The sequence below is a fragment of the Oreochromis niloticus genome, linkage group LG16 (assembly GCF_001858045.2).
Source record: "Oreochromis niloticus isolate F11D_XX linkage group LG16, O_niloticus_UMD_NMBU, whole genome shotgun sequence".
Lineage (NCBI taxonomy): Eukaryota > Metazoa > Chordata > Actinopteri > Cichliformes > Cichlidae > Oreochromis > Oreochromis niloticus.
The window spans coordinates 25443415-25463353 of record NC_031987.2 but is presented as its reverse complement, the minus strand read 5'-3'; the positions used below and the strand labels follow the sequence as shown (position 1 = coordinate 25463353).

The following is a 19939-nucleotide window of genomic DNA, read 5'->3' as shown; positions in this document are numbered from 1 at the left end:
ACAGGACAAGGTTATTTTTAGGGGTCTTTTTTTGGCCAATGTGAATCTAATGTGAATCTTAAGGTGTACTCTAGCGGTAATACACTTCTAGATACAACAAATACACAAATTGGAGTTGTGCACTGAGCAGACTGTTATTTCTTTTAACCTGGAAGTAACGAGACGCCCCCTAGGGTGGTTGAGAATGACCGAGCTAACATCCTGTGGGATTTGTAGATACAGACAGACAAAATGGTGATGGATAAGCAACGGGACATAGTGGTGGTGCACCAGCAGAGGAATATGGCCATAATGATAGATGTAGCGATACCAAGTGATAGCAACATCAGGAAGAAGTAAATTGAGAAGGGTTAGGGAGTGTGTGTGTGTGTGTGTGTGTGTGCGCGCGGGGGCACGTATAGCATTTTAGGTCTTTGTCTGTAACCTATACAACATTATTTCTTTTAATAAAACATTTAAATTTCTTAACAAAACTATGAAAAAATAAAAAGTTTGACTTCTGTTGTTTGACTTTTGACTTCTACAATTTATACAAAGCTTAAGAACAGATCCAGTTTCAGTGGTAGTATAGCTACATAAACCACATAAAATGTGTGACTTCCTCAGAGCTTAAACAAAGAATAGACTGAAACCTGTGATACTTTCGCACTTCATGAGACCTGTGCTGCAGAGCTGACTTCTCAGAAATAATCTACATTCTTTCATGCAATGGACGAAATATATCAGAATGTTGAGTGTTTCAACCCAGCACCTTCAATAAATCACGCAGGTAGGAAATAAGTGACAGAAACAAAAAAATATTATTATACACTGTTATAACCTTTCTAGATAATTTTGTTAAATAAATGCATATTTTGCATCATAGTATTTTAACCTGAATTGTCTTCCAGGGCAATAGATTGGCTATGACTATCTACTTATCTTTTTTTTTTTTGTAATCCAACTTGCTGTATTTGCTCAATCCAACATGAAAGTTGAATGAATTCTTAATTTTTGTGAAAGACAATTTCTTGTTGAAAAATATTATATATGCCTAATTATTACATTATTGTGAAATATAACTAAAGGCCATGCAGAAATTGTCACTAGCTGTCTTTTGCAGTGTGAAGTATTTTATTACTATGTGCTCAAATACGGGATTAAATATTAATTTTTAATATTTTAACTAGCCAGCAGTTAGACATTTTTTAAATGTATCTGTTCCAAATTAGAGGTCCTTATTTATTTTGATGGTAAAAAAGACAAATGAAAACCTTATCAGGCTTTTATCTTGACATATATACATGTGTCTGTGTGTGTGTGAGTATTGCTGTGTGTGTCCCCAACACACTGTTGGGGAGTAACGGAATACATGTACCAGCGTTAGGTATTTAAAATACAAATAAATACAAAATATGAGTAACTGTATGCAAATAATTAGTAACTGTATTCCGTTACAGTTACCGTTTAAATAGGTGGTAATCAGAATACAGTTACTTTGTTGAAATAAATAGAATACATGGCAGGCTTTTCTTGTTTCATATGTTAGGCTATCCCCTCTCTATGTCTTCTCCAATTTTGGTGCCTAAATGCAGTCGGACACAGGTTTAGCTTAGTTCGATGAGCATGATGTCATATATCACATCGCTGTGCAGTTACACAATGGACCCGGAGCCAGCAGTCCATGGGTATGGGGCGCCGTTTGTAAAGTGAAACATGATGAAATTAACAGCAACAGTTTTCCACATTTAGCTCAAAACCTTAAGAAAAACATGTTTTTTCGAGTCATTTTTTACAACATTTAGTAAAATATTTGTAACTTTTTATATTTAACACAATGTTAAATGTTAAATGTTAAATCTATACATTATATTTAAATCTAAATCTAAATGTTGAATCAAAATGTTAAATCTAAATCTTAAATGTCAAATCTAAATATTATATTTAAATCTAAATTTAAATGTTAAATCTAAATATTATATTTAAATCTAAATGTTATAGGAAACTAAATATTTAGCTAACATGCAAATTTACTGTACGGATCAACGGAAATACCAAAATAACCTCCGGTGCAAAAGTGTGCTGGTAGTGGTCAGATTGTGTCTGCTCTCCCCCGATGGTCACTTCCCACCGCCATATGGCGGTGGGAAATATATATACATATATTTAGCTGGATATGTCCTGTGGCGACTGTGAAGTGGAGACTGCAGCTGCTGAAGCTGCTTATGGAGGTGGGAAGTGACCATCGGGGGAAAAGAGACACAATCTGACCACTACTGGCACACTTTTATTCTATATATATCTATATATCTATAGATATATATTCCATGTGTTAACCGTGCAGCCCATTCAGTACTTACAGAGGAGGCATTTACAAACCAAACATGCTAATAAGGTAAAAAAAAAAAAAAAAAAAATCTTGGTTATAGTTTCAAATAATTAACTTTCTTAATGCGACATATATATATATATAAAAAAACACCCAGCACGCCCCTGCGGGCGGTTTATCCTTCAAGCTCGGGTCCTCTACCAGAGGCCTGGGAACTTGAGGGTCATGCGCAGTATCTTAGCTGTTCCCAGGACTGCGCTCTTCTGGACAGAGATCTCCGATGTTGTTCCCGGGATCTGCTGGAGCCACTCGCCTAGCTTGGGAGTCACCGCACCTAGTGCTCCGATTACCACGGGGACCACCGTTACCTTCATCCTCCACATCCTCTCGAGCTCTTCTCTGAGCCCTTGGTATTTCTCCAGCTTCTCGTGTTCCTTCTTCCTGATATTGCTGTCATTCGGAACCGCTACATCGATCACTACAGCCGTCTTCTTCTGTTTGTCTACCACCACTATGTCCGGTTGGTTAGCCACCACCATTTTGTCCGTCTGCATCTGGAAGTCCCACAGGATCTTAGCTCGGTCATTCTCCATCACCCTTGGGGGCATCTCCCATTTTGACCTCGGGACTTCCATAACCAAGTGGCCGGCATAGTGTACAGGAACATCTGTGCCGAGTATAACCTGGAAGTCCCGAGGTCAAAATGGGAAATGGGGATATATATATGTGTGTATATATATATATATATATATGTGTGTATATATATATATATATATATATATATGTCTTGACATATATATGTCATATATATGTCTTGTCTTGGTCTCGGATCCCTTGGTCTTGTCTTGGTCTCGCTGTCTTGGTCTTGCTGTCTCACATCGACATAGTGGTCGGGAGATTTGGAGTCAACAGTATCCATGACACACAACGCAACGTTCGATAATGTGTCACGCGCAAAAGCATCAGCTCTAAGAGCTGTGCTTAGAGAGTGCTTTGTAGTGAATCAGAAGAGTCGACTCCCATTGAGCGAGAGCCGGATCCTCACTTAATTTCCTTTTGCTGCTCAGCTCTCACACAGTGGCTCAGCTATGCTCCAATCCTTCCATATTGTGGCCAATCACATGCAAGGATATAGGATAATATCATTATGTGAAAAACAGAGACGCGACAGTCAAGTGGAGCGTGCGTCTGTCCTCAGTAGTAATATACCTGTAGCTTTTTTGCCCCCCCCCCCCCCCCCCCCCCCAAACCCACCCACACCCTACCCCACACCCCCTCCCCTATCCCCCTCCGCGTCCATGTGCGCGCGAACGGACCTTGCGCGTGAACGGACTTTGCGCGTGAACGGACTTGCGAGTTCAGAGATCATATGTTTACATGTGTTTAATAGCGTTTTATTTAATGAAACCATTATGTGTTTTAATTAAACTCTTTTTTAAAGGATTGTATAGGTCTCAGAGTTCTGTTATTTAGACATAGATGATTTAATTTAACTAGTTTAGGGGTATTTTTCTTTAGGGCTCTGAAACACACAGAGGCTAATAGTTTTTAAACAGAAAGTTTTTTCCACCTTCTAAAAAACACACATTCACACGCAGCATTTAATGTAACTGTTTTTAGGAGCATTTTGCTTTTTTCTTTAGGGCTCTGAAACACAGAGGCTAATAGTTTTTAAACAGAAAGTTTTTCCACCTTCTAAAAAACACATATTCCCAACTTGCCACACTGTAACAACCCCCAATGTTCCTTTAATGCAACTAGCCCTCTAATTATCTACTAGGCACAAACACACATAGATGATTTAACTGCATTAGGAGCATTTTGCTTTTTCTTTAGCGATCTTATCATGACAGAGGTCCAGCGTAGCCAGGTCCATCGGAGCCACCAAAAGTTTTTTCATCTTGCCACTGACCATTCAAACAGGTTTTCACCTGTTGCTTACACCCCCACACATTTATCTCTGCATCTCAGAGGTCAGCTGAAACAAACCCCACCTATATAAAAAGGTCATAATCAGCCACACTAACCCTTACATCGGTCCTTGAGAGCATAACACTTCGTTCATCAGCACGAGCATTTTACTTTTAATTTAACTGTTTTTAGGAACATTTTGCTTTTTTCTTTAGCGCTCTGAAACACACAGGGGGTAATAGTTTCAAACAGAATACCACAAACAGCAGGCATTCCTGCTCTGATACTTCAGATTCTTAACTCTGCAACAGTTAGACAGAGGGGGGGTTACAGTTAGACCCCCTACAGGCAGCAGAAGAGGTCATCCTTATCAAGAGCATCTCAACTGTACTGCCATAGTTTTCAATACAAACAGTCTCCTTTATGTTATGTCAGAGGTCCAGCGTAGCCAGGTCCATCGGAGCCACTATAGCTTTTATCATGCCATTACACTTTGTACTGACCATCCTCCAAACAGGCATCACCTTTGTTTACACCTTTATCTCTACATCTCAGAGGCCAGCTGAAACCAAGCCCCACACCTATATAAAAATGCCCTAAGCAGCCACACTAACCCTTTACATCGGTCATTGAGAGCATAACACTTTCGTTCATCAGCACGAGCATTTTACTTTTAATTTAACTAGTTTAGGAGCATTTTGCTTTTCTTTACCGCTCTGAAACACACAGAGGCTAATAGTTTTCAAACAGTGTCACAAATAACATGTATTCCTTTAGAAATAAACTATGATACTTCTAAAAACAAACAAACACATATTCTTTCCTCATCACTAGCCAATTCACCATTTTATTTAAATATCTGAATTTTCGGAATAATGATCCAAGCGGGACACAGAGGCTGCTAGTTTAACGCACCAGAATGCAAATATAAATAAATGCATGACTATCCTGAGAGCTAGCTGCAGCGACACCTTTCTTTCAGACGGATGCCTGGATGTGCGTTGGAGCCAACTGTGCTACCCGCACACAGCGTTTCTGACCTACGGGCGCTGCTTATACAACAGAGAAAAGCAACAATACAGCGTGTTTCTCTGCTCCAAGACATCGGCGGGCCTTTCACACGGTAAGCATGTCTGTTATACCCAGCGCATAAATGTCTGTATGTCAGTGCTGATTATACAAACCCTGTTTAAAATGTGACACATATGTTGTCCGAAAACAAATCCTCTAAATTTGCAAAGTTACTGATTTAAAAATATATTTTCGAATTTTTAGTTGCATGTCAAACACACGATAGACTCTTGAGCGTATTTATTTATATAGCTACATTCACAACGGTACAACCATGCTAAATAAAAGATGACCAAGCACCAAAGCACTCTAATGCAAGCCTCTAAACTACATGCTGATAAGTGCATGAAGTTAACCTCTACAGCTGAAAACAGTTTGTATCCGCACTCTGAGGGTCTACTGAATTGTTTTTAATATTGCGCTTTTTTTTCACGAACTGCAGATGATGAATTCCTCTTTATTGGACATAATGTCCTTAAGCTATTGTTGCTCATACTTGCAGAGTTCCCTAGCTACTTCTTTACTATGTCAGTAAACTTTTCGAAAAGGAAGGTGTTGTAGATTTAAAGAAACATCCTAATTGAAGCAAAGGCAAAAAATTGGAATGAATTTTATGTGACTGTTCATATTAAAGCCAACAACAAGTGAAAATCCAAAACCGACTCCAATGCTTTGTATTAATGATCTCCCCCTCTCTCTCTCTCTCTCTGTGTGTGTGTGTGCGTGTGTGTGTGTGTGTGTGTGTGTGTGTATGTGTGAGTGTGAGTGTGTGTGCCCTCACAGAAGGAAGGTCACAGCAGGAGCTTTTTCAAACGCGTTTCCAATCATTTTTACAAGAAGTGTAGCTCATACAATGGTATTATTGTATTATTTGCGATACTTTATAAATATGAAACTCTAAAGATTTGGAGTTCATGCAAATTGTGAAACAAGAATCTAAATATTTGTGTCACAGTGATTTCTATAAAAGCATGTTGTTTATGGGGATAATGTAACAAATCTTTTGTGGCCCTATTAATGATCAATGGTAATTGAAGAGGAAGCTGAACCCCGGCTCTGGACATTTTCAGGACAAGCGACAGCGCAGACATCTACTAATGAGAGAACATGTTTTATCATCATAAACACTGTGATATGAAGTATCGTTAAAGTGTCACTTCAGTAATGTTTTTAATAGATGACTTTAAAACACTAAACTCTAATTTCTGTGGTTTATTTTAAGTTTACAGAATATAACATGTGGTAAGACGACGAGTTTTACTTCTCACAAGTTGTGATATGTGTATCTATTATCATGTATGCTACTTTGCTCTGTGGACTGTAAAATGTTTCATTGTGTTCATGAAATAAACCAAACTTTCACCGTCTGCATCTTTTACTGTTTTTTCTGCTTTTGTTCACTCCAAGTTTGACAAACCCACAGACATCCAGAGTTAACTCACTAACAATGTGGAGCAGTCTCAGTGTATTTAGCAGCTTTTCCCCTAAACACAACCAACTGAGAGAAACGCTTGTAGTCCTCACTTTGGTCATTTTGAACGTTGAAGGAGTTTTGTTCCATAGACACCTTATACTAGTGTTTCCTGCACTTAATCCATCACTACTATGTTCTATTTAAATTCAGATTCCTTTTATAGTTTGCAGTTTCTTTACTAACACATTTGTAGATAAGTTTATTGCTGAACCACACAGCTAGCAGTCTCACTCACTCTCTAGGTTTTGAAGTTTTGTGTGTAATGGTTTTAGTCTATCAAACCTTACCTTTTTCTCCCCAGTATCACAACAGTATGACTCCCAAAGTACGGCTCAGTAAACAACCAATGATTCTAAAGCCAGAACAGAAAGATACAGTTGGAAGATGCATGATTGCGTTTTTATGAAGCGTAGTAAAACTGGCCCCTCTTCTTCTTCTCTGTGTTGTTGTTGTTGTTCTTGTGTGTGTGTGTGTGTGTGTGTGTGTGTGTGTGTGTGTGTGTGTGTGTGTGTGTGTGTGTGTGTGTGCCTTAGAAGTCAAATAATACATTAGCCACACTTAAAAAAACAAAAAACATTTGAATTTCATTTAGAACTGAGATTCTAAGTTGTAAGCAGAAATCTTGTGCTCAGCCACAAACATGTTTCCCCACTTTCACAATGCTGAGGTGTCAAATCCACAACCCCCAACAAATGGTTTGTTACACGCGGGTGTGAAGGGCAAGCTTTACTTACACAGCCTCACACACAGTAGATTTTTAAAGTTTTTGGGTACAGTGGTTTAGCCACAGATGTAACTTCTACTTTTGATAAAGATCACTCCACCTGCATATTTCTTAAGAAATTAAGCATCTTTATTAAGCTCTTATTTATACATGTCTACACAATAATAGACACTGTGTGCTCTGTGACATTATAGTCTTCTACTTCAGCGTTCATTGGTTTGCATTTTAAACTCCCAACCTTTCAGGTTGTTATGAACGACTTATATTTCTAACATTTTGTGATATAAAAGTGAACCATGTGGGTTTTTTTTTTAATTTTCTGTGTGATGGAATGACTTAAGACACGAGTTATTTAAACAATTCTAAATGACAGTGTGATGGCCACAGTACTTTATGCTGGACCAAATATGTTAAGGATAATGTTTATCAACGTAAAATTGCAAAGAACCTTTGAATAGATTATAACATTTTGTAAACAGTTACCTCAGAACCTGTACTGTCAGCCCTATGTATGTAAGGTGAAACTTTCCACAGTACTTACACTTAAGTAACTAAACACATAAAGTCACCCTTTACCAATAATCCACAGCTCCTTGAAAAAAGTAGCACAAACAGACAACTGACTCAGCAATGATGAGTAGAGCTACCCGAGGCCGAGACTCAAGCAGAAGAAAATTAAAAGTTTTGGTTTTTGCGGCTCGAAAAATTAAAGAAAGTATGTTTAATAATTCAACAAGACCAGCACCTTCAACACGTGTACATTCAAATTTTGAATCAGACTAACATCGATGTTGTTCAATAGTTTTTATCCGTTCAAAAAAAGCCATTTTACGGCTTTAATGTTTCCAGCTGATAAGGAGAATGAGTGCATTTCATCAAATGCGCGTCCAAAGGCTTTAAACATCCGCTTTGTCTGTAAAGACAGTATCAAACTACAGAGCATTGTTTTTACTAAAATTCAACATTTTCAGATGAAAATTTGGCTGCTTTTTTCACTGTAACACCCCCCTCAATGCCATTTTAGGATATTCTCGGTGATCCCATTTTATCATATTTATGCTTTTGGGACTGAGGGATCTAATACGTACGTCGTCACAGTGTATTGTACTACCAACTGTGAGGGCTCTGCTTTTGCTTTGAGCAGACTGTTTTTATTTTGTCTCCAGAGTGTGTGTTTTCAAACGAGATCCTCCTCCTCAGTTTGATTTTGTTACCACAAACTTTGTGTAAAGTTCACAACAGAGGTAAAGAGATTTAAACACACCAGTTTAAGGAGGCAGGGGTTGGACCAGCTGCACAGGGCAGGTGAAACAGAGAGTGTCAGGGGAGATGTGCAACAGAAGCAGAGGGAACATTTTACAAGATGATAAATGCCACATTTAGGTGATTAAGGATTTGTTGACAAGATTAAAAGACACGGCCGTCAGAGTTCAACAACATTACAGTTTGATTAAATAAAAAGTTTTAAACTACACAAGGTTCATTTTCTCCTCTGATAGTAATCATATTAAACATGTCAAGAAAGAAAGAGTACAAAGAAAATAGTAAATGTGTGTCTAATTCAACTCTTCCTGTGAACCTTATATGGTGATGGCCAGAGGGGCCGATGGCTCGATATGGCAGCCTAGCCTCTGTCAGCCTCCCCAGGCATCTGTGGCTACAACAGTAGCTTGCCGCCACCTGTGTGTGAATGTGAGAGTGAATGAATAGTGGCATTGTAAAGCAATTTGGGTGCCTTGAAAAGCGCTATATGAAATCCAATCCATTATTATTATTTATCATCCCTTAATATGTTCGGTGTTACAACTTGAAGAATCAGAGAAAGATCATCAGACATTAATCTAATCAGTTTTCAGCCTTCATTCATTCATATTGAAAAGTTGGAAATCTTCCCTGCTAGACCAAAGTGCAGCGTTTAACACCGTTGGCCATAACATTTTATTACAGCTATTATTAAATGAAGAGGCCTCTTCACACACTGAGGTTAATTATGAAGCTCCACAGGCTTCTGTGCAAAGACCAGTTCTGTTTACATTATACGTGCTTTAGAAGACATAGCGTACATTTTCACTGCTATGCATATGATACCCACTTTTATTGGTTAAACTGCCGGGATGTCTTAGACACATAATGAGCTTTAATTTTCTGCTTCTAAGTTCAGATAAAACTGAGGTTATCGTAACGGGGCGTAAAAATCTTAGAAACACTGGCTAACAAAATCCTTACTCTGGACGGCATTGCCTGAGTAGTCTGTTGTAGTCATTTGGCACATTATAAGTAAAATTGAAACATACAATCCCATAGCACAACATCAACATTTATTTATATACAAAAATAAAATGCTTTTTTACAGAAAAGAATTGTAACTTCATATTTATCAACGATTACGCGGGTACATGTTTTAAAAATGCACTAAATGTAGGATACATTGTTTGGTAAAATGCAGGTTACACGTTTTAAGAAAGAAAAATCAGTCTTTCAGAGAAAGCATTAGCAGCCTCCTTTGTAACACTCTGCGACCAGCCGTAGCTGTCTGATTTTCACCATGTCCAACCCTACCAGATTGGTGTATGCCTCGGCTATGGCGTCAAAGACTTTCCTTTCCGATTTCAGTTCGTGCAAGAGAGTTTCCGCCACCATGCGGACTTTGACGTCGTCCATTTTGATGTTGCGAGCAATCAGAAGCCGTTGAATAGATGGAATGAAACGGGGGGTGAGGAGTCTTTTTCTGATGCTGTGATAATTTTCAGCGTAAAAGTCATCCTCCAAGACTTGCACACACTCGTGTTGTTTCTGGCGGGGTTGATCGGACTTACAGCCGTTGCATTCGTCAGTGAGGTACCTGTTGATTACTAGGTTGACTAGATGATACACTGCGGTTTTCACGGTATCGATGAAAAAAGAAGATGCCCAACCGTCAAGCTCGTCGGCTTGCTGCTGCTGCTTCTCCAAGGGGCGATAGTAACCGTGTGTGTCGGGTACTATTGTGCCCTCGGCCGCAGAACTTTCCTCCTCCTCAGTGTGGCGCAGGGCTGTAGAGGCCATACTTCTGGTTTTTGAGCTAAAAAAAGGTTTGAAGGAATGAGACGGCGGTCTTCTTTTTAAAATAACAGGAGGGGGCGTGATCTGGAAGTGGGTTGATCTTAAAGGTTGTGGGTAGGAGTGGCAACAATTTTCAAAAACCGTAGAGTTGGCCACCGTGTCTCTCTAGCAGTTGCAACTTTGGAAAAGAGCGGTAATTTTCATCTGTTGGGCTTGAAATTCTCCATGAAATGGCATCTTCCAGCCCTTCTGTTCAATCAACCATCAAAGTGGCTGAACCTGGTACATACTTGGTACTTGGTACTATCAGTGATGCTGGGCAATCTTTACTCTCTGAAGAGCCATACACTAACCCTGCATTTGAAGATTGGAGTGAAGACGCACCGTATTCACCAGTATCAGAGTGGAGCCCACCCCCTTCACCACCACAACTGTGGACTATGGACACTGACAACGAGGAAGATTTTTTGTATTTCGGCGACTCTCCCGACATTGATGAGGTAGACTGGGCATGGCCACCCTTCCAAGGTCCTGAGAGATTACCGGAGCCGCTATGGGATAATGATGAGGACTTACCCTATGTACCCGCGTAATCGTTGATAAAATATGAAGTTACAATGCTTTTCTGTAAAAAAGCATTTTATTTTGTATATAAATAAATGTTGATGTTGTGCTATGGGATTGTATGTTTCAATTTTACTTATAATGTGCCAAATGACTACAACAGACTACTCAGGCAATGCCGTCCAGAGTAAGGATTTTGTTAGCCAGTGTTTCTAAGATTTTTACGCCCCGTTACGATAACCTCAGTTTTATCTGAACTTAGAAGCAGAAAATTAAAGCTCATTATGTGTCTAAGACATCCCGGCAGTTTAACCAATAAAAGTGGGTATCATATGCATAGCAGTGAAAATGTACGCTATGTCTTCTAAAGCACGTATAATGTAAACAGAACTGGTCTTTGCACAGAAGCCTGTGGAGCTTCATAATTAACCTCAGTGTGTGAAGAGGCCTCTTCATTTAATATAGCTGTAATAAAATGTTATGGCCAACGGTGTTAAACGCTGCACTTTGGTCTAGCAGGGAAGATTTCCAACTTTTCAATATGAATGAATGAAGGCTGAAAACTGATTAGATTAATGTCTGATGATCTTTTCTCTGATTCTTCAAGTTTGTAACACCGAACATATTAAGGGATGATAATAATAATAATAATGGATTGGATTTCATATAGCGCTTTTCAAGGCACCCAAATTGCTTTACAATGCACTATTCATTCACTCTCACATTCACACACAGGTGGCGGCAAGCTACTGTTGTAGCCACAGATGCCCTGGGGGAGGCTGACAGAGGCTAGGCTGCCATATCGAGCCATCGGCCCTCTGGCCATCACCATATAAGGTTCACAGGAAGAGTTGAATTAGACACACATTTACTATTTTTCTTTGTACTCTTTCTTTCTTGACATGTTTAATATGATTACTATCAGAGGAGAAAATGAACCTTGTGTAGTTTAAAACTTTTTATTTAATCAAACTGTAATGTTGTTGAACTCTGACGGCCGTGTCTTTAATCTTGTCAACAAATCCTTAATCACCTAAATGTGGCATTTATCATCTTGTAAAATGTTCCCTCTGCTTCTGTTGCACATCTCCCCTGACACTCTCTGTTTCACCTGCCCTGTGCAGCTGGTCCAACCCCTGCCTCCTTAAACTGGTGTGTTTAAATCTCTTTACCTCTGTTGTGAACTTTACACAAAGTTTGTGGTAACAAAATCAAACTGAGGAGGAGGATCTCGTTTGAAAAACACACACTCTGGAGACAAAATAAAAAACAGTCTGCTCAAAGCAAAAGCAGAGCCCTCACAGTTGGTAGTACAATACACTGTGACGACGTACGTATTAGATGCCCTCAGTCCAAAAGCATAAATATGATAAAATGGGATCACCGAGAATATCCTAAAAATGGCATTGAGGGGGGTGTTACAGTGAAAAAAGCAGCCAAATTTTCATCTGAAAATGTTGAATTTTAGTAAAAACAATGCTCTGTAGTTTGATACTGTCTTTACAGACAAAGCGGATGTTTAAAGCCTTTGGACGCGCATTTGATGAAATGCACTCATTCTCCTTATCAGCTGGAAACATTAAAGCCGTAAAATGGCTTTTTTTGAACGGATAAAACTATTGAACAACATCGATGTTAGTCTGATTCAAAATTTGAATGTACACGTGTTGAAGGTGCTGGTCTTGTTGAATTATTAAACATACTTTCTTTAATTTTTCGAGCCGCAAAAACCAAAACTTTTAATTTTCTTCTGCTTGAGTCTCGGCCTCGGTAGCTCTACTCATCATTGCTGAGTCAGTTGTCTGTTTGTGCTACTTTTTTCAAGGAGCTGTGGATATTGGTAAAGGGTGACTTTATGTGTTTAGTTACTTAAGTGTAAGTACTGTGGAAAGTTTCACCTTACATACATAGGGCTGACAGTACAGGTTCTGAGGTAACTGTTTACAAAATGTTATATCTATTCAAAGGTTCTTTGCAATTTTACGTTGATAAACATTATCCTTAACATATTTGGTCCAGCATAAAGTACTGTGGCCATCACACTGTCATTTAGAATTGTTTAAATAACTCGTGTCTTAAGTCATTCCATCACACAGAAAATTAAAAAAAAACCCACATGGTTCACTTTTATATCACAAATGTTAGAAATATAAGTCGTTCATAACAACCTGAAAGGTGGGAGTTTAAAATGCAAACCAATGAACGCTGAAGTAGAAGACTATAATGTCACAGAGCACACAGTGTCTATTATTGTGTAGACATGTATAAATAAGAGCTTAATAAAGATGCTTAATTTCTTAAGAAATATGCAGGTGGAGTGATCTTTATCAAAAGTAGAAGTTACATCTGTGGCTAAACCACTGTACCCAAAAACTTTAAAAATCTACTGTGTGTGAGGCTGTGTAAGTAAAGCTTGCCCTTCACACCGCGTGTAACAAACCATTTGTTGGGGGTTGTGGATTTGACACCTCAGCATTGTGAAAGTGGGGAAACATGTTTGTGGCTGAGCACAAGATTTCTGCTTACAACTTAGAATCTCAGTTCTAAATGAAATTCAAATGTTTTTTGTTTTTTTTAAGTGTGGCTAATGTATTATTTGACTTCTAAGGCACACACACACACACACACACACACACACACACACACACACACCACACACACAAGAACAACAACAACACAGAGAAGAAGAAGAGGGGCCAGTTTTACTACGCTCATAAAAACACAATCATGCATCTTCCAACTGTATCTTTCTGTTCTGGCTTTAGAATCATTGGTTGTTTACTGAGCCGTACTTTGGGAGTCATACTGTTGTGATACTGGGGAGAAAAAGGTAAGGTTTGATAGACTAAAACCATTACACACAAACTTCAAAACCTAGAGAGTGAGTGAGACTGCTAGCTGTGTGGTTCAGCAATAAACTTATCTACAAATGTGTTAGTAAAGAAACTGCAAACTATAAAAGGAATCTGAATTTAAATAGAACATAGTAGTGATGGATTAAGTGCAGGAAACACTAGTATAAGGTGTCTATGGAACAAACTCCTTCACGTTCAAATGACCAAAGTGAGGACTACAAGCGTTTCTCTCAGTGGTTGTGTTTAGGGGAAAAGCTGCTAAATACACTGAGACTGCTCCACATTGTTAGCAAGTTAACTCTGGATGTCTGTGGGTTTGTCAAACTTGGAGTGTACAAAGCAGAAAAACAGTAAAGATGCAGACGGTGAAAGTTTGGTTTATTTCATGAACACAATGAAACATTTTACAGTCCACAGAGCAAAGTAGCATACATGATAATAGATACACATATCACAACTGTGAGAAGTAAAACTCGTCGTCTTACCACATGTTATATTCTGTAACTAAAATAAACCACAGAAATTAGAGTTTAGTGTTTTAAAGTCATCTATTAAAAACATTACTGAAGTGACACTTTAACGATACTTCATATCACAGTGTTTATGATGATAAAACATGTTCTCTCATTAGTAGATGTCTGCGCTGTCGCTTGTCCTGAAAATGTCCAGAGCCGGGGTTCAGCTTCCTCTTCAATTACCATTGATCATTAATAGGGCCACAAAAGATTTGTTACATTATCCCATAAACAACATGCTTTATAGAAATCACTGTGACACAATATTTAGATCTTGTTTCACAATTTGCATGAACTCCAAATCTTTAGAGTTTCATATTTATAAAGTATCGCAAATAATACAATAATACCATTGTATGAGCTACACTTCTTGTAAAAATGATTGGAAACGCGTTTGAAAAAGCTCCTGCTGTGACCTTCCTTCTGTGAGGGCACACACACTCACACTCACACATACACCACACACACACACACACACACACACGCACACACACACACAGAGAGAGAGAGAGAGAGGGGAGATCATTAATACAAGCATTGGAGTCGGTTTTGGATTTTCACTTGTTGTTGGCTTTAATATGAACAGTCACATAAAATTCATTCCAATTTTTTGCCTTGCTTCAATTAGGATGTTTCTTTAAATCTACAACCCTTCCTTTTCGAAAGTTTACTGACATAGTAAAGAAGTAGCTAGGGAACTCTGCAAGTATGAGCAACAATAGCTTAAGGACATTATGTCCAATAAGAGGAATTCATCATCTGCAGTTCGTGAAAAAAAGCGCAATATTAAAAACAATTCAGTAGACCCTCAGAGTGCGGATACAAACTGTTTTCAGCTGTAGAGGTTAACTTCATGCACTTTCAGCATGTAGTTTAGAGGCTTGCATTAGAGTGCTTTGGTGCTTGGTCATCTTTTATTTAGCATGGTTGTACCGTTGTGAATGTAGCTATATAAATAAATACGCTCAAGGTCTATCGTGTGTTTGACATGCAACTAAAAATTCGAAAATATATTTTTAAATCAGTAACTTTGCAAATTTAGAGGATTTGTTTTCGGACAACATATGTGTCACATTTTAAACGGTTGTATAATCAGCACTGACATACAGACATTTATGCGCTGGGTATAACAGACATGCTTACCGTGTGAAAGGCCCGCCGATGTCTTGGAGCAGAGAAACACGCTGTATTGTTGCTTTTCTCTGTTGTATAAGCAGCGCCCGTAGGTCAGAAACGCTGTGTGCGGGTAGCACAGTGGCTCCAACGCACATCCAGGCATCCGTCTGAAAGAAAGGTGTCGCTGCAGCTAGCTCTCAGGATAGTCATGCATTTATTTATATTTGCATTCTGGTGCGTTAAACTAGCAGCCTCTGTGTCCCGCTTGGATCATTATTCCGAAAATTCAGATATTTAAATAAAATGGTGAATTGGCTAGTGATGAGGAAAGAATATGTGTTTGTTTGTTTTTAGAAGTATCATAGTTTATTTCTAAAGGAATACATGTTATTTGTGACACTGTTTGAAAACTATTAGCCTCTGTGTGTTTCAGAGCGGTAAAGAAAAGCAAAATGCTCCTAAACTAGTTAAATTAAAAGTAAAATGCTCGTGCTGATGAACGAAAGTGTTATGCTCTCAATGACCGATGTAAAGGGTTAGTGTGGCTGCTTAGGGCATTTTTATATAGGTGTGGGGCTTGGTTTCAGCTGGCCTCTGAGATGTAGATAAAGGTGTAAACAAAGGTGATGCCTGTTTGGAGGATGGTCAGTACAAAGTGTAATGGCATGATAAAGCTATAGTGGCTCCGATGGACCTGGCTACGCGGACCTCTGACATAACATAAAGGAGACTGTTTGTATTGAAAACTATGGCAGTACAAGTTGAGATGCTCTTGATAAGGATGGCCTCTTCTGCTGACTGTAGGGGTCTAACTGTAACCCCCCCTCTGTCTAATGTTGCAGAGTTAAGAATCTGAAGTTCAGAGCAGAATGCCTGCTGTTTGTGGTATTCTGTTTGAAACTATTCCCCCTGTGTGTTTCAGAGCGCTAAAGAAAAAAGCAAAATGTTCCTAAAAACAGTTAAATTAAAAGTAAAATGCTCGTGCTGATGAACGAAGTGTTATGCTCTCAAGGACCGATGTAAGGGTTAGTGTGGCTGATTATGACCTTTTTATATAGGTGGGGTTTGTTTCAGCTGACCTCTGAGATGCAGAGATAAATGTGTGGGGGTGTAAGCAACAGGTGAAAAACCTGTTTTGAATGGTCAGTGGCAAGATGAAAAAACTTTTGGTGGCTCCGATGGACCTGGCTACGCTGGACCTCTGTCATGATAAGATCGCTAAAGAAAAAGCAAAATGCTCCTAATGCAGTTAAATCATCTATGTGTGTGTTTGTGCCTAGTAGATAATTAGATGGGCTAGTGTGCATTAAAGGAACATTGGGGGTTGTTACAGTGTTGGCAAGTTGGGATATATGTGTTTTTTAGAAGGTGGAAAAACTTTCTGTTTAAAAACTATTAGCCTCTGTGTTTCAGAGCCCTAAAGAAAAAAGCAAATGCTCCTAAAACAGTTACATTAAATGCTGCGTGTGAATGTGTGTTTTTTTAGAAGGTGGAAAAAACTTTCTGTTTAAAAACTATTAGCCTCTGTGTGTTTCAGAGCCCTAAAGAAAAATACCCCTAAACTAGTTAAATTAATCATCTATGTCTAAATAACAGAACTCTGAGACCTATACAATCCTTTAAAAAAGAGTTTAATTTAAAACACATAATGGTTTCATTAAATAAAACGCTATTAAACACATGTAAACATATGATCTCTGAACTCGCAAGTCCGTTCAGCGCAAAGTCCGTTCACGCGCAAGGTCCGTTCGCGCGCACATGGACGCGGAGGGGGATAGGGAGGGGTGTGGGGGGGGGGTGTGGGGTGGGGGGGGGGGGGGGGCAAAAAAGCTACGGTATATTACTACTGTCCTCTCAGTAAGTGAGTGAGACAGTAGACAGCGGTGAGGAGGGCTGTGCGAGTGCATCGCAAAAACACATAAATATGCCCGACACCCGTAAACGAAGCAGCATCTGGCTGCAGTTTAAAGACTTTTTTGTCTCGGTCTCGTCTTGGTCTCGTCTCGATTTTGTCTCAGTCTTGACTCGGTCTGTCTTGGTCTTGGTCTTGGTCTTGTCTTGGTTTAGGCGGTCTTGACTACAAGTCTAGTGTGTGTGTGTGTGTGTGTGTGTGTGTGTGTGTGTGTATAAGGTCTTTGTCTGTAACCTATACTAGACTATTTTCCTTCTCTTGAAATGTTATTTTTTAAAGTTATTAATAAAAACTATTAGAAGAAGTTTGACTTCTCACATGACTACAGTTTATACAAAGCTTGAGAACAGATCCAGTTTCAGTGGTAGCATAGCTGCATAAACCAATATGAATATGAATATGACTCCCTCAGAACTTAAAAAGAACAGACTGAAACAGTGATTTTTTTTTTTTTTTGGCCCGTTTGGCTCTTTTGCCATCAGAATTATTGTCTAAAGGCGAAGAAAGATATAACAGTAATACTAAATATTAAACATTATTGTGCAGCACGTAAGATTGACAGCGCACAGTGTGCTTTGAGGTAGGAGCCAAAAAGGGTGTAGTTAGTGTGTGTGAGCACCCATGTGTACACCTGTGAGCATGAACACGCTTGTATTTAAAAGGTTCCTTCATGTAACGATCTGCTAGAGTACTGGACTGAAACCAGTGATACTTTACCACTTCACAAAACCTGTGCAGAGCTGAGCTCTCAGATATATCTGTTTAATATCTGTTATTAACTGTGTACATTTTTATTGGATTCCCTGTTTTTTCCATTCTATGTTTTTTTCAGGTCAAGAAGATCTAAGAGAAGTTTGCATTTGGGTGTTATTCTCTCTCTAAGCTTGCTGAGTGTATTCTTTTTGTCTGGACTGATCACTCTTGGTTTCTTCTGTGAGTTGCGTTTTTCATCAATACTTGCTCTACTGATCATCAGCCATAGTAAAAAGGCAAATATTCAATTCAATTCAGTTCAATACAATTCAATTGTCACTTCTAATAAAGGTGACAAACAAGACTAACTACACCAAGATGATGAGACCATAGCAACAGTGGTTCCTTACTCTCATACACTAGCATAAAACTGACTTACATATTCATCATGTTTCATTACCTGCTGGAAAACTTTAAATAAATTTCGGTTTAGCTATGAAATTAATCTAAATCTAAAATGAAACTATGAAATTTTTTGTTTCTCAAAAACATGAATATTATTTCTCTTTTTTTCAGACCATAACTGCTTATATGATTCAGCTAAACAGCTGTTGGAAATCAATAACCAGCTTTCCTCCATGGTGAGGAGAGAGACCTGAATGCAAATCTCTCTACTGTGAGTAACAATCTTTCTTCCATCACTGAGGAGAGAGACCTTCTGAATACAAATCTCTCGGCTGTGAGTAGCCAACTTTCTTCCATGACCAAGGAGAGAGACCTGTTGACTGAAAGACCAATGAGCTGAAAAGCCTGCTCTGTTTGTCTAATCAGAGTGAGTCCTTGCGTGAGCTGTTGTGTGTTTTACTCAGAAATTCAATAATTTAGTTTACAAAATCAAACTTTATAATAGGATAATTATTTATACTGTCAGTATTCTTTAGTCTTTGGTTTTTTTTTTTCATATAAAGCTGCATTGTAGAATGCTCATCACAAATTCACATTTTACAAGAAAAATCTGATCGGTACATGTAACAGGGCGGCCTTTTGCGGCCAGATTTACATTGAGGCAGCCCAAGACAAGTATAGTGGAACTAGGCATTATTGTTAATATAGCTCTTCCTTACAAAACAATTCACTCTGTCCAATGACAACTGGCAGCCTTAAATACTTTCATCTGTCAGAGCCTAAACCTGTCAGGAAGTGCTGTGTGGCAGGCAGGAGTTGGACCCAAAATGCAGGCACTCAGGCATGAGGTTTAAACACAAAGAACTCAGCTTTATTTGCTGGCAGGGAAAAAGCATACAAAAGCAAACTAAACTAAACTAAACTGGAAAAATCACAAATGAAAATCACAAACTAAACTCACAGGGAGACACAGGGAGATCCACACAGCATGAGGGACGACGTGACACTGACTCAGAGAAACACAGGGTTTAAATACACTGGGAAGTAACGAGGGAATGAGACACAGAAGGAGGGCACAGCTGGGGAGAATCAGAACTGACAAGACAAGGAAGCAAAGCGGAGCACATTCACTAAGACACAGACCTTCAAAAGTAAAACAGGAAGTATAACACAGAGACGCGAACTTGACACGGTGGCGACAGCGGCCGTTTATCAATGCCCAAGTACGCGAGTACGTACTCGCCGAGAACGCACGGGAGTACGTACCGCCGAGAACGCGAGCACGGACTCGCGATATGTACAATTGGAACACCTGCGTATGTGATGATGTCACAGGTCCGGAGTTTTTT

General features: G+C 39.0%; 1 long non-coding RNA gene across 1 annotated transcript; it reads left to right on the top strand.

Annotated features, from left to right (window-relative positions):
* Positions 1-513: 513 nt before the first annotated feature.
* Positions 514-18826, top strand: LOC112844056 (uncharacterized). Its single transcript, XR_003216613.1, has 3 exons — positions 514-769; positions 18325-18425; positions 18762-18826. It is a non-coding gene; the product is annotated as an uncharacterized LOC112844056 (long non-coding RNA).
* The last annotated feature ends 1113 nt before the right edge of the window (positions 18827-19939 follow it).